Source organism: Zophobas morio, unplaced genomic scaffold (genome assembly GCF_036711695.1).
Source record: "Zophobas morio isolate AGI-343-1 ecotype UQ-CSIRO unplaced genomic scaffold, CSIRO_AGI_Zmor_V1 ptg000023l, whole genome shotgun sequence".
In the NCBI taxonomy this organism is placed as follows: Eukaryota; Metazoa; Arthropoda; class Insecta; order Coleoptera; family Tenebrionidae; genus Zophobas; species Zophobas morio.
Window position 1 is genome coordinate 10,753,226 of NW_026972128.1, and position 10,106 is coordinate 10,763,331.

The window sequence follows — 10,106 nt, forward strand, 5'->3', positions numbered from 1 at the left end:
TTTAAAAAAATTTCGAGGGTTCCTTGTCTTGTTTTTGAAATCATTTGAAACAGTCTGGGGAATCCCTTGTGTTTTGTTTTTGAAGTAATTTGCAAAAATTTCGAAAATCCCTTGGAGTTTTGTTTTTGAAGTAAGTCTAAAAGAATCTCAGATATCCCTTTTGTTTTTGAGGAAGATTTCAATAATTTCGTGTGTTTTTTTAAGCAATTTTTTTGTGTTTTCTTTTTGAAGTAGTTTGAAAGATGCAATAGGTATCCCTTGTCATGTTTTTGAAGTAATTTGAAGGAATCTGTGGACCCCTTGTGTTTTGTTTTTGAAGTAGTTTGAAAAAATCCTTCCTTGTCTTGTTTTTAAAACAATTTGAAAAACCCCGGGATCCCTTGTGTTCTGTTTTTATGGTACTTTAAAAGATCCTCGGGGACCCCATTTGTTGGGTTTTTTAAGTAATTTGAAAAAATCTCGAGGACACTCTGCGTCTTGTTTTTGAAATAATTTGAAAGAATCTTGGAACCCCTTGTGTTTTGTTTTTGAAGTAACTTTAAAAGAATCGCGGGTACCCCTTTCGCCTGATTTCTGAAGTAGTTTGCAATAATTTTGGTGTTTTGTTTTTAAAGCAGTTTGAAAGAATCTCGGGGATTCCTTGTCTTGTTTCTGAAATAATTTGAAAGAATGTCGGGAATCGTTCTGTGTATTATTTTTGAAGCAACTTTTTCAGAATTTCGGGAACACCCTGCGTCTTATTTTTGAAATAATTTGCAAGAATCTCGAAGACCCTTTGTGTTTTGTTTTTGAAGTAATTTGAAAGAATCTCGGGGCCCCTTGTATTTTGTTTTTGAAGTAATTTGAAAAAATTTCGAGGATCCCCTGAAGTAATTTGAAAGAATCTCGGGGACCTCTTTTGTCTGGTTTTTGAAGTAGTTTGCAATAATTTCGGTGTGTTTTGATTTTAAAGCAGTTTAAAAGAATCTCGGGGATCCCTTGTCTTGTTTTTGAAGTAATTTGAAAGAATCTCGGGGCCCCTTGTATTTTGTTTTTGAAGTAATTTGAAAAAATTTCGAGGATCCCCTGAAGTAATTTGAAAGAATCTTGGAAATCCCTTGTGTTGTTTTTGAAGTAATTTAAGAAAAACTATGGACTTCTTGTGTTTTGTTTTTGAAGTACTTCGAAAAAAATTCAGGATCCATTGTCTTTGTTTTTAAAGCAGTTTGAAAGAATCTCGAAGACCCTTTGTGTTTTGTTTTTGAAGTAGTTTAAAAGAATCTCGGGGACCTCTTTTGTCTGGTTTTTGAAGTAGTTTGCAATAATTTCGGTGTGTTTTGTTTTTGAAGCAGTTTAAAAGAATCTCGGGGATCCCTTGTATTTTGTTTCTGAAGTAATTTGAAAAAATTTCGAGGAACCCCTGAAGTAATTTCAAAGAATCTCGGGAGCTTTTGTGTCTTGTTTGTGATGTAGATTAAAATAATCTCGGGGACGCCTTTCGTCTGGTTTTTGAAGTAGTTTACAATAATTTCGGTGTGTTTTGTTTTTCAAGCAATTTGAAAGAATCTCGAGGATTCCTTGTCTTGTTTCTGGAGTGATTTGAAAAAAACTCAGGTATCGTTCTGTGTATTGTTTTTGAAGCAATTTATTAATATCTCGCGGACCCCTTGCGTCTTATTTTTGAAATAATTTGCAACAATCTCGAAAACCCTTTGTGTTTTGTTTTTGAAGTAATTTGAAAGAATCTCGGGGCCCCTTGTATTTTGTTTTTGAAGTAATTTGAAAAAATTTCGAGGATCCCCTGAAGTAATTTGAAAGAATCTTGGAAATCCTTTGTGTTGTTTTTGAAGTAATTTAAGAAAAACTATGGACTTCTTGTGTTTTGTTTTTGAAGTACTTCGAAAAAAATTCAGGATCCATTGTCTTTGTTTTTAAAGCAGTTTGAAAGAATCTCGAAGACCCTTTGTGTTTTGTTTTTGAAGTAGTTTAAAAGAATCTCGGGGACCTCTTTTGTCTGGTTTTTGAAGTACATAGTTTGCAATAATTTCGGTGTATTTTGTTTTTGAAGCAGTTTAAAAAAGAATCTCGGGATCCCTTGTCTTATTTTTGAAATAATTTGAAAGAATCTCGGGGCCCCTTGTATTTTGTTTTTGAAGTAATTTGAAAAAATTTCGAGGAACCCCTGAAGTAATTTAAAAGAATCTCGGGACCCTTTGTGTTTTGTTTGTGATGTAGATTGAAATAATCTCGGGGACCCCTTTCGCCTGGTTTTTGAAGTAGTCTACAATAATTTCGGTGTATTTTGTTTTTCAAGCAATTTGAAAGAATCTCGGGGATTCCTTGTCTTGTTTCTGGAGTGATTTAAAAGAACTCAGGTATCGTTCTGTGTATTGTCTTTGAAGCAATTTATTAGAATCTAGCGGACCCCTTGCGTCTTGTTTTTGAAATAATTTGAAAGAATCTAGGAGACCCCTTGTGTTTTGTTTTTGAAGTAGTTTGAAAAAATTTCTAGGATCCCTTGTCTTGTTTTTAAAGTAATTTAAAAGAATCTCGGAGATCCCTTGTGTTATTTTTAAAGTAATTTAAGAAAAAACTATGGACTTCTTATGTTTTGTTTTTGTACTTCGAAAAAAATTCAGGATCCATTGTCTTGTTTTTAAAGCAGTTTTAAAGAATTTCGCGACCCTTTTTGTTCTGTTTTCGAAGTAGTTTAAGAAAATCTCAGGGACCCCTTTTGTCAGGCTATTGAAGTAGTTTGCAATAATTTCAGTATGTTTTGTTTTTGAAGCAATTTGATAGAATCTCGGGAATCCCTTGTCTTGTTTCTCAATTAAGATATGAAAGAAACTGGGGATCGTTCTGAATATTGTTTTTAAAGCTATTTATTAGAATCTCGGGGACTCCATGCGTGTTGTTTTTGAAATAATTTGAAAAAATCTCGAAGACCCTTTGTGTTTTGTTTTTGAAGTAATTTGAAAGAATTTCTGGATTTCTTGTATTGTTTTTTAAGTATGTAATTTGAAGTAGTTTGAAAGAATCGCGGAGTCTCCGGACCACCAGAGGCGAAAAGCACCTAACGAACCAGCACAGGAAAAATTTAAATCGACAAGTGAAAGGTGCAAGTTTTACTTCATTTAAAAGTACATAAAAGTTGGACTCGAGCACCAGCGCTCTGCTGTTCCACAGCTACTATTTCCTTTGCAAATTCCCGATTTCCAGATGGTGCTATCCCCCCTGGACAGCAAAAATAACACGATCAAAGACAACCATGAATTTCTGAAAGTTTGTCTTTAATCGTTGAGTTTTCGTCTCAAAATTTCAAATTGACGGTAATCTGACAACACGAAAATTCTATCAAAGACAACAAAAATCCATGGCTGCCTTTGATAGTGTTTTTACTACTCTCTCGGTAGAAAGAAAAGTATAGATCTTAGTAGGTCTTAGTTCGCCATGGTTATTTTTCTTTTCATTGTCTACTGACTGACATTTTTTTTTTTACCATCACATCTGTTATGTATTCTTCCTGCATGCTAGTTTTGCACATTTTGGTATCAAAAAAATCATGTTTTTCTTTTTTTAACCAAGTACGAGTAGTAAGGAATAGTAGAAGTAAGTAAAATTTTAAAGACAAAATAATTTGCCTATTCGTGCGACTCTTATTAGTCAACAATATTCGCCAAATTTTGCTTTATTCAAAATTTAAATTGTGTTCCAAGGCATTCTTCAGAATTTTTTGCAACTGAAATACATCTAGCATCAATTTTACAGCAGCATATTTTTCATTAATGATTATTTATTACATTCGCTCTTCAGCCAAAAAAAATATTTCTAAATTTTATATAAATATTAAATACTCCTACTAAATAAAGTTATCACATTCTGAATGGCCAATTAATTAGCTTAATAATAATGTTCCTTAATGATATTTAGGTTGGCAACAATGCTTAGGTTTCTGATACAATTAATAATAAATGACGAACCAAATCGCCTTAAATCTTTCTCAAGAAACTTTTGTTGATTGCCAACCAAATTACTAGATTTCCATGGTTTGCCTCGACCTGAAAAGATCGTGAATGCATTATAGAGATGCACCACTGTCAGAGAATGATAGCAACTTGTGCAGTCCAGTTCGTAATTAATTTTTGAATGTCAAATTTTACGTATGAATTAGCTTCATCCAGCGCATCATCAACGTAATTATAAATCCATCAAAATCATGATACTGAAATTAACTAGTCGACTGCAACAACTTCAATGAAAGATATCGCTTTGTACTAAATGCATATTTATAAGTAGTTATCGACCCTCTTATAAACTTTCCAATGCAGCACAATTTCACCTAAATTTAATATGAACCTGTGTGTTTACCTTTAGCAAAATTTCACTTGAATAGCGCTTGCTGCAATCGATATCGCAATAACCTAACAAAAATAAAACGTTTTTTCCAGAAACTTCGTATATCAACCCGAGGCTAGTTTCTGAATTCGAAATCACTAAATCGCTTTTCACACCGAGAACACTGAATGAGAATGAAGACGGGGTTATGAAAAATAACAAAGAATAAGATGTTAATTATTCAAATTGTTTCGAGGAGGGGTTTTGAAACAAAGTGTGAATCTATGTACCTTGGGAATATCCGATGAATGGTTTTTGGATGTGGTTGTATTGATGTTAGGTGCCGTACCCTATCGAGTTCATGTCAATTATTTATAGAAAGCCGTTAGGATACGAGACATGAAAAATTTTACACATTTACACCTCGCCGTTTTTCCAAGGTAAACATCGGTGACCATCCATCTGTTGAGAACTGAGACCAATTAATTATTTTTCAGCGTCGGTAAACGCATTAAATTTTATTCCCTGGCATATACCGTAACAAAGCAAATTTTTAGGAGAGACAGATTAAACCGGCGTCTTGCAGTCTTCTATGATGGAGGATTTAATTTTCCAGCTACCACGAATTTCGTTTAACAGACGACAACTTTCTCGTAATGAGTTGTAGAGATACTCAGTTATAACATTTTTTCGGCTAACTTGAAAAAGATTGCGGAAGAAAACTGTCTGGGGCATTTCCTAGTAAAATTCCAAGGCTCTACATAAATAAATAATCTTGCAGGAGTTCGTTCTTGGTTTAAATTTTCAATAATTCATCGGTCTGTATAAACATTTCAAAGCAAGGGAGCCACTTACTTGGGTATGTTATATGGGTTCAACTTCTTATACCGAACCAAAAGAAATGTATCGATGCCCTTTACAAAGGTAATAGATTTTATGCGAAAAACGGAATTTTAGAGGAACGAAGCGGCACCATGGAGACTTATCGATCGTTTTTAAAGCTAATCTTAAATAAAATTTGCATGAATTCCTTCAACGCAACAATTCTTGCAAATTTTACTTTATAATTAAATTAAATCGGATACTAATGATAATAAGCCTTTGGTTTGAAAGTTTTCTTGATTTCTGCTAACAGCAAGTTTAATTTCATACATTAAACTGGATATTGTTTTTATAATAGTAATAACAACTCGACAAAAACACTGTAGAAATTTTTATACTAGGTAATGATTTGAACACGTATAGGTTTCAGATATTGATTAAACCACTAAGAACTTAATGTATTGGAGAAAACAAAAAAAATGATACGGTACGGGTTCTGTTTTCAGACACGAGCGTTCAGCCCATTGTGTTTCGTTCAGAACGCGTCTCGCGTAAAAATATTGACGTTCTTTGTCTTCCAAGTAAAGAAAACCTATATTGCATTCAGTGAAATTCAATATAACAAAAACTAAACAACAGAATATTTGTAATATTTCTATGGATGCCTAAAGATATAAATACGTCAACGTTTACAATCTCGTTTGTTAAAAATGCTAGCACAATTTTTACATTTTAGCAGTCCGAAAAAAGACTCTTTGTTGTTGGCAAATTAATCATGCCCTGCTTAATGAACAACTTTTATCTAACCTGCACACAATCTCGCAGTTTAAAAACAAAAGTTTATTATTTAGCGCTGGTCCTCGGGGATTACCGTCAACGTAAACATTTGTCTGTATGATGGCACTGATATAAACAAGACGTGTAGACATGAGTAATAAAAAATGACGATTTTTAATTTAGGAACGAGCGAAATGCTCCGACAACTAAAATTTTTTCCATAATGACTTTTCATTTAACAAATTATGGAAATAATTTTCCTATCTAAACAATATAATAAGTAGTTCTAACGTTCAAAATCTTTCACTCTCTTTCTTTGGCATATAAATATTAACTGTTATCACAAAATTTATTTTTCTTAACAAATCCATTAATAAAAGTACATATATATATAACTGCTATAAAATAGTTATAATTTAAATAAAAAAATTTAAATATATGTAATTCAAAATGACGGCTAGGTTACCAGTTTGTATAATATAAAAATGTCGGTCTTCCATTTTCGTCTGTCTATCGTCCATTTGTCGACGATTTTATTGTACAATCTTCAAAATGGCTGACTGTTATCAACATATTTGTAACTAGGACATGTAACACAGTAGGTAACCCGTTTCCGTCTGGCTCTCTGTCTGTCTGTCTGTTCTCTGTGTCGATTTTTATTAAGAAAATATCGGAAACCACTGGAACCATAGTTCTCAAATTTTATGTGTACATATTAGAAACATTATATGGATGGTACAAAGCTTACCAAAATTTATCTATTCATCCCCACCAACAATTTTATGACGTCATCCCAAAATTTTGCATGGTAAATTATATTTTAGTTTTATAAAATAACAGACTCCTGTATTTGTGGTTAATGAATACGCCTTGAGTTTTTACTTCAGGGATCCAGATTTTCGCAAAAAAAATCAAAATTTTATCGCAAGATTTTATATTGATATAAGAAGAATGTGCTAATAATGAGAAGGTCGTGAGTTCGATCCCAATTTTGGTTTCTTACACTGTAACTGATATTGTCTATATTTTTGTTTTATATAAAAAACTGCATTTCTTTTATTATACTTCAAGGGCGAGAGGAATTTCTATCTAGTAACATGTGATCAGTTTTTTTGGGGATGAGAGAGCAAGTACATCGCATGCTAGCATGAGATCGTTAACATGATGATTTATGTCTGTTATATTTTGGTTAAATTAAATCAACTCCTTCGAAATTGTAACAGTACATGACATGGATTACCGAACAATCAATTCTTTTCGCTAAATAATATCCTAACTGTACAAAAAAATTATATATTTGTTAAAACGGATACCGACATCCGGTATTCCTTATAATATTTCAGTAATATTGTTTTATTTATTTTTTAAGTTTACACGGGTATCTCAAAAAATGTTCTTTTATTTGATCAGGATCTGGATTATCTCTCATGTATAACTTAGATTTAAAAAATAGTAAAGTGTGTTTCAAAATGATTTTCATCTAGTTAGCTTTGAAATCGCTTCAACGACTAGGACTAAATGAAAATCATTTTGAAACACGTTGTATTAACAAAATTAAGTGATTGTAAAATATCGTACATCGAGTTGGTTTTAGAAAAACTGTCACTGTATTTTTGGTAGGGATTTGCCACTTATTTCGTAAAGCAATTTTTATTACAACATAAAAAAAGTGGTTGAAGGTTATTTCGATAGAACTTCCCTCACCCCTGAAGAACAATAAAACATATCCAGCTTTCTCAAAAAATTATAAAATTTGATTCTGCGAAATTTATTTATTTTTTTAATGAAAACCCCTAAAAGTTAAAATAAGACATGTAAAGAAGCATGCTACAAGTTGTTTCAAATCAGTGTATCCTTGACAAAATTTTTGGATAATGTCATCAATATTTTTGCAAGGACGTGTGTATCAATTTGGATACTGCAGATACTAATAATAACAGTGTTGTATTCATAAATATTCGGGAAAATGGAGAGACCCATTTCTGGTTTAATTAATAAAATAAACTGACCCATTCATTTTTTTTTGAGTCACCTTGAATAAGCAATTCTAAAAAAATGTTAATTGAATGATAAATTACAAGTATAGACTCATCATATATGTTTCGCACATTTTCGATAGGATCTATTCAACACAATTTTTAGATAACGTCATCAATTTTTTGGTAGGGATAAACAGATATATTTTGATTAAAAATATATCATCCTTACGATAACTTTAAAATGTCTGCAAGATTTCAAAACATTCGATTTTACAATTTCTGATTTAATCAATAAAATAAATTGACTCATTCATTAATTTTTTTGAGTGACCCTGTTTAATAAACAATTTTAAAAACTATTAATGAAATGATAAATCACAAGACTACACTCTATTTGACAAAACTTTGAAATCATCATCGTCATCAATTTTTTGAGAGGGAATAAACGAATAAATTTTGAATAATGATTTACCATCATTTTGATTTCTTTTCCAAAAATCTAATGTCCAGGTCAAAACTCAACACGGATTCATACACCACAAGTGCAAGAGTGTCTTATTTTATACTTAAAATTAAAAAGTATATATTATTGCAAATTTTGGAGATGACGTCATTCCCTTGGTGGTGGGAATAATTTTGGTGAGCGTTCTATCATTTAGATGATATTCCTAATAGGTATACCTAGAAAATTTGACAATAATGAGGTCCAGTAGTGTCGGATATTATCTATCTAATAAAAATCCGGACAGACGTCAGACAGACTTATAGACAAACAGTCGGGAACGGGTGACCTATTTCTTCGTATTCTAGGTGTTATGAAAGGTCGAGAAAACATAAAAGTAGGGAGTCTGCCGATGGACTCAATTTCAATACTTCCTTAGATTATGCTGAGGAAATAAAAATGGTCTAAAGTTATTTGGACAGAACTTTTCTCGTTCCTCAAGTACAGACAGGAATTTAATTTTGCGAATTTTACTTTTTTTATGATAATCCCTGTAAGTTAAAATGTACATATAAATGGGGACTGTTCAAGTACAGGCAATATGCATGTTATGCGTGGTTTCAAATGAGTTTTTCCATAATAAAATTTGGTGATGACGTCATCAACATTTTAATATGGACACTTATATCAGTTTGAATAAGTGCAGTGTAATAATAACAGTCTGTATACTCAGCTTTTCGGAAAAATGGGATGAGCCGTCCTTGATTTGATCAATAAAATAAATTGCTTTATTCATTAAATTTCTTGAGTCATCCTGTAAGTAATTCTAAGAAATATGAACGCACTGATAAACCACAAGTACAGATTCATAATATTTTGCATATTTTAGATAGTTTATCGGCCAAAATTTTAAGATGACGTCATAAATTTTTTGGGAGGGACAAACGGATTGTGACAGACGACGAGTAGTTATCAATTATCAGAATGAAGCGGCAAAATTCACGAAATTTCGAAGCCAACTTGATGTACGATCTTTTATTCTCACCTTGTATAATACTGTCAACTCGTATTAATTAAGACATTAATATTGAGCAAACAAATATTCGCATTATAATTTCCTTATATTCGTAAATATACAAAAAATATTTTTGCCAAAATAGTATAGGTAGTGATCTTAACTATAATTAATTTTGTACTAATTCATACTATACAGGGTCTCGGAACGATTGAATAACTTTGTTATTTGAAAAGCTTTTTTTTGGAACTTTGGTATGGATATGTAGTTAAACATGGCGATTACAATATTTTTTGTTTTTTTATCGCTTCCGGTTTTACACACAAGGCCGCCTACTTTTTTTTAATGAAACACCCTGATTTTTGTTGACATTTTCTAATACAGAATAAAAAACTGATTTCAGAAATTATCAACATGTTTATTTCTACTGACAAAAAAATAGACAAAAATTCACCAAAAAAACACTTATTAATATTGTAAAATCACGCCATTTTTGAAAATACTAATAAATAATAAACTATGAGTGGGACTACAATAAATGTTCAAAGTGTTCTCCACTTACAATTTGGCAGTGATGTAATCGATCAACAAAATGTCTCAGTGAATTATGTATGATTTTACAAAAATAGGTGGTTTCTGTGAGTTTTTTTCTATTTCTTGTATTATTAAAAATAAACATGCTGATATATGTATACAAACATGTAGAATTTTCAACAATAAACGTATCCCAGTTAAATTTATCGTAATTTCAAAAGAA